This window comes from Helianthus annuus, chromosome 10 (genome assembly GCF_002127325.2).
Source record: "Helianthus annuus cultivar XRQ/B chromosome 10, HanXRQr2.0-SUNRISE, whole genome shotgun sequence".
Taxonomy (NCBI): Eukaryota; Viridiplantae; Streptophyta; class Magnoliopsida; order Asterales; family Asteraceae; genus Helianthus; species Helianthus annuus.
In genome coordinates, this window is record NC_035442.2 from 3,142,024 (window position 1) to 3,148,023 (window position 6,000).

Below are 6,000 nucleotides of genomic sequence, written 5' to 3' on the forward strand. Positions count from 1 at the left end.
TAAACTCAACGACAAATTATTAGTATTTTAAAAAGAAAATTAGCTAAAGATAACTTACTCAAGTATTTAAGGATTATTTTGGTTAGATAAAAATTGCAATTTTCAAAAGTTAATAGTAGGTGGAAAAGGAGGGACTGTTATTGTAAATGCCACGGACTTTTAAAAGGGTTGTAAAATGGATTAATATAGCGGTTAAAATTATAATTTTTAAAAGTTAAGAGATAGTATGATGGGTGTAATAAGGCAAGGGGCTATTGTGCATTTTGATGAAACCTTAGGGAAAGCTGGTGGAAAGTCCACCGCTATAATAGCTAAAAAAGAAATGTCACTCAGTTTTAAAATGATACTAGGGAGAAAGCCCGTGCGATGCACGGCATGCATAATAGCTATTGTTTGTTTGTGGTAAGACGTCTGACACGGCCGGTGCATAACATGTAAGACAATACGCCTATAAAGGGGTGTGCTTAAACTTTATTAAACCATGGACCATACGTTGTTTCCTTGGCAAAATTTGTCGGCCAAAAAGAAGTGTAAAAAAGATGTCTTCCAAGGAAAAAAAACCTGAAACAGAAAAAGGAAAAACGCATAAACCCTCACACGCCTTCCTATTTTATTGGATAACACATAGACCAAACTTTAGCTAACGCATGCCACCGTCATCCTCAATCCCATCACCAGCCAACTGACTGCAGTGAAATAACGAAAAGAAAACTATTAAAAATGGTATACTATGTTTACGTATATATGCATCGAAAAGTAGTACGGATTTTCATTACTAACACTAAGTGCAGACGGTATACCTTTCATGTGGGTCACTATCAACTGTTTTTTCTGAATCCGAATCTGCATAAGCAGGCCTGCGAAGGAAAAGTATGAAACATTTATGTAGACGGTTATCAAAAAATAAATATGTACAATTACATTGTCTATGGAAATCAATCAATTATAGTTGAAAGTTTTTTTGTTGCCTTTCCATTTATAACGACACCAAGTTTTTTTTTTTCTCAAAAGCCAACTTTTCCCCTTATATGTCTTTACACATTCGAAGTGATGCATTACCAAGTTTTTTTATTCCTATTTTCTTTAATGTAGAACAATGCACTTTTATATTTACGAACTCAAGTTTCCGACTGTTGTAGCCTCCTAATTTTAAAATAGAGTAAACATATACCAGGCATGTAAATAACATTTCAGATCGAGTAGAAAGGTAAATAGCACATCTTTAATTAAAATGGTTTATTAAACAGGGCGCGAATAAAGTGTAAGCCGATATATACCTTACGATCGCTTCAACGCGCTTAACTGGTGTCGGTATGGGTAGCACCCCCTTGTCTTTAGCGGGGATCGATGGAGGTGTGGAAGAACAAAGGGCTTACAACCATCCCCATCTAGCAAGACATTCTTGCAGTTGAAGGATTCAAAATGGCCATGATCATAATACGTACACAGATCAAGCTGGAGGGTCTGAGTCCTGCCCACAAGAGAGTGCAAACAATTTGGCAGTGTTGAAATGCTTCCATCAGCGTTCCTTACCATCACCGGAGTGAACTTATCATGTATGTCAGTGGAATAAAGGCTGTAGACGCGTGACAGGCCACACTCTGCTGTGAGTATATATATACTATGAGCAGTGGTCTTTGTCAAGCGTTGGGCGGTGTCATCAAAGCAGACAACGACAGCTTCGGCAGTTGAGTCAAACACCTCGAGTTCTAGCCTGAAACTGTGCAAGGTTTGTAATTTATTTTCAGTTATAAGCCTGCATGAGAATGGCTAAAAATTAATACAACTAAACATTTTTAGAAACAAACCTTCCTCTCGGGAAGACAACGGGGTTTTCGCACCCATCACACCACATATCGTTGTCTTCACGCCCCACACCTTTCATGCAATTCCCACCGCCACATGTCAACCTGAACCACTCTTGGCTATTGCGTATGCGTTTGACTTCAACACGACAGGTGAATTCAGCACTCTGCATATATTACCAGCATAACTATAAACTTTAACCATTTGATTCAAAAATGATAACCAATATTGTGCTTATCCAAAATGACATATCCGAAGTGTATATTACATTCTAAAGCAAACCTGCTTTGACCTTAACCAAAATGACCAACGTTTACATATGCTTGGTTCGCCACGAACTACGTACACTGTTTATCTACCCAATATTTAAATTACATTTTATGTTTTCAATAAATATTTATAAACGTGAATTCGGTATTAAAAAAACATTACTTTTTTTTCGGTATAAAAAATGTGAATTCGGTATTAAAAAATATTTATAAATATTTATAACTGTTTAAAAATATTTATAAATATCTATAAATGTGAATTCCGTATTAAAAAATAGATTTCGGTATTAAAAAAAACATTAATTTTTTTCAACCGCAATATAGTCCTCCTATGTGATGTGGATACAACCAACAATCGTGTGGGGTCAGCTTGGTCGTCACAAAACTATATGAATTTGGATTTGGTTATTGCCTGTCAAACTCGTAGACTGACTGTTAGGTTTTAACATACGAATGTAAGTCCAAATAGATGTTTGATTTAATGTATTAAAAAATAAGCTTCTGCCTTCATATAACAATCAACTCATACATGCATATGAAAATGGTATGATCATATGTAATAACAATCAATCTGTCACGAAGTCATTTCTTGATTTATAATAATACCATAAAAGGATGAATGTGTATATATACTGAACATATGGTTCTTTTTGAGTCTTAACTAATCAAAAACATCCATATTTATTTAGTGGCAATCTTGCTGTCTAACCCAGAATATATGATAGAAAATCTAGCACCAAGATCCCACTAAATGCGTTTTTGGTGATTGGGTTACCTTTGTAAATAATCCTTCAAGTATCTTTTTAACACAATTAAATTAATTAACTTAAGATCAAAATAAAAAAATATATAAACTCATTTGGGTAATCATATTATAATTAGCTTATATAGTTAAGTTAATACTAAATTTAAAAGTATATATTTCTTTAACATTATAAAAGAGACGGTCGAGATAACAAATCACGGAGGCTGGAATCGTGTCATGCGTCCTCCATAATATTATGTGTAGAGATAGAGATATATTGTCCTTTACTCTTTGATTTTCATAAAGATACATAATCTAAGAGTAAGAGTTGGGTGGAAAGTCTATTTTTCCTAGAAAGTCTAGGAAGGAATAAGAATTGGACATGTGTCATTGAGGGATTTTAAGTAGAAGGGCTATCATGTAATTTCACATTTTAATTTTATTTTTGGAATGTATCTTCATTAACTAAAATTCCATGATTTTCGGAATTTTTATTATTTTCGAATTCAAATCTGAAAGTCAATTTGTTCATTAACTAAAATTCTATGTCACATTACATCGCATATTCCATTGTTCAGAAGATTACTGGAATTTATCAGCATGTTCTTGGTGCTGTGTTTTAACAGTTTACAGGGCTAAAGTCAATTTTTTTTAGATCCCACAATATAAAGATGGTAAAACACAGGGTATGAAGTCTGATTGCTGTTAAAACACAACTGTATGAATCTGAATGCTAAAACACAAGTGTATGAATTTGTTTGCTGTTAAAACACAACTGTATGAATCTGAATGCTAAAACACAGCTGTATGAATCTGCTTGCTGTTAAAACACATCTGTATGAATCTGGATGTTAAAACACATCTGTATGAATCTGCTTGCTGTTAAAACACATCTGTATGAATCTGGATGTTAAAACACATCTGTATGAATCTGCTTGCTGTTAAAACACAACTGTATGAATCTGCTTGCTGTTAAAACACATTTGTATGAATCTGGATGTTAAAACACATATGTATGAATATGCTTGTTGTTAAAACACATCTGTATGAACCTGCTTGCTGTTAAAACACATCTGTATGAATCTGTTTGCTGTTAAAACACATCTGTATGAATCTGAATGCTAAAACACAACTGTATGAATCTGCTTGCTGTTAAAACACATATGTATGAATCTGGATGCTAAACCACAACTGTATGAATCTGCTTGCTGCTAAAACACAGCTGTATTAATTTGCTTGCTGTTAAAACAAATCGTCAAGAAAACGGAGATGATAAGAACAATATTTGAATGATGATGATGAACTGAGAGATGGTGGAGATGGAGAAGTGTTTTAATTTGATCCGGTGCTCTCCATCGTTTCTAAAGTTATCTTCTTCCATGATTGTAGTTATTTTTGGTAGGGATTGAAGTTTCCAAGATGGGTTTGGAGAGAGAGAGAGAGGGAAAATCGCTTGAATTTAGGAACTGGCGGTTATCTAATTGATTTAAAACACGGTCATTGACAAAATTGCCCCTACTCATTTAAAACAATCAATTAATTAAACTCAAATATTACAAGATTGCCATTGATTTAATCTCAACCCTTAAACACACCAATCAGATGGACCAGATCGCTTCCTAGACTTTCTAGGAAAAACACACTTTTCGTGCGAACCCTACTCCATAATCTAAAATGAATATTCTATATATACAATGTAGTTTGTAGGGGGCATACCATGTGATGCTTGTTTCTTCTACCGTGCGTCAAGATGGCTTCTAGTGTGGTCCATTTTTCTGAATACCCAGCAACAGAATCGTTCCTTGCCATGGCCACACGTGTAGACAGAGCGGTTATAGGTTGTTGGAGAGAAGGCGGGTATGGGCTGCAATATGGACAAAGGTTTATAAAGCCATTTAGATGGTCTTTTGGAATGGACAACATTAATTAACACAAAATTAAATGATGATTGTTATGGGAAAATGATAAGTCACTTACTTTTATTAGAGTGAAACCGAGAAGTTAGGGGTTTGCATACAAAGGGACATAACAATTATAGCCACATTAATATAATAAAGTAGAATTAAAAACATCATTAAAGCTGTATTTATGAAGGTAAATATGTAGTTAGGGTCTGGAATCAATGTCCTTTAATTGATTTATGGTTAAAATATAATTTAATGTCACGTTAAATTAGAAACCATACATATTGTAAGGAACATGTATAACAATATACACTAAGTAACATTAACTATTGAGTATTTTTAAAATATGGTTAAGAACACATAGTAAATTAGGTGACATATGAATAATTCACAAGACGATATATATGATAATATAACCTTTATGTAGACGCCTTCTCTCATGTTATTCCTTTTTACTTAAAAATTTTGCAATTATTAAACATTATGATGCATTTTTTAAATAAAAAATATTAGAGTATTATAAAGGTTATGTTCGTACAAAAATCACGGGGGGGGGGGGGGGGGGGGTTGCTTCTTGTCATACAATAACAAAAAAATGATTTTGACCATTTTGCGCTTACTACTTTCTCATGTTGACATGATTCTTCAAGATTTGGATTTGAAAATGAAAGTGATAGTGTATTAGGGGGTGTTCGGCCGAGATTGTTTAAGGGAGAGAGAGTGTGATTTTTGAAATGGGTTTTCTTGAAAGTGTGAAGTTTATGGAAGCATGTTCAAGGGTTAATCATTGATCTTAAACCTACACTCATTTTATATTCAGCGTCATCATGTTCTCTGAATTTTGAATATGCTCGTTTAAAATCTTACATGGTTACAACTTGAAATTCTTATTACCTAAAATATGATATCAAATTCACATTAAAAAACATATATGTTTGATTTATCATATACTGATCAATTACACTTTAAATAATTCAAAGTTTTTAATAACTTTCAGTTTCTAATAATTTTAAGTTAAATAATATTCACTCTATTTTTATGATCATATACTGTAATAATATTTTTGGTTTCAAGGTATTAAATCGGTTCCCATATTGTATCCGCTTATTGTTTTTGTTTTTGGACGGGAGTATTTATGATGAATTTTCAGTTTTGTGTTTTTTGTCATCTTAAAGTTTACATTTTTTGTTCTTTATTATTTCTCATCTGAAAGTTCATATTTTTTTTCTTTATTATTATTTAGTGATGAATTTTACCTTTAAGATTTTCTGTTTAT

General features: G+C 33.0%; 1 long non-coding RNA gene across 1 annotated transcript; it reads right to left on the reverse strand.

Moving 5' to 3' along the window:
* Nucleotides 1–1,687: 1,687 nt before the first annotated feature.
* LOC118483343 lies at nucleotides 1,688–4,560 on the reverse strand. The gene is made up of 3 exons (XR_004870429.1): nucleotides 4,537–4,560; nucleotides 1,809–1,972; nucleotides 1,688–1,720 (listed from the first exon to the last, which is right to left on the reverse strand). It is a non-coding gene; the product is annotated as an uncharacterized LOC118483343 (long non-coding RNA).
* Between the last annotated feature and the right edge of the window lie 1,440 nt (nucleotides 4,561–6,000).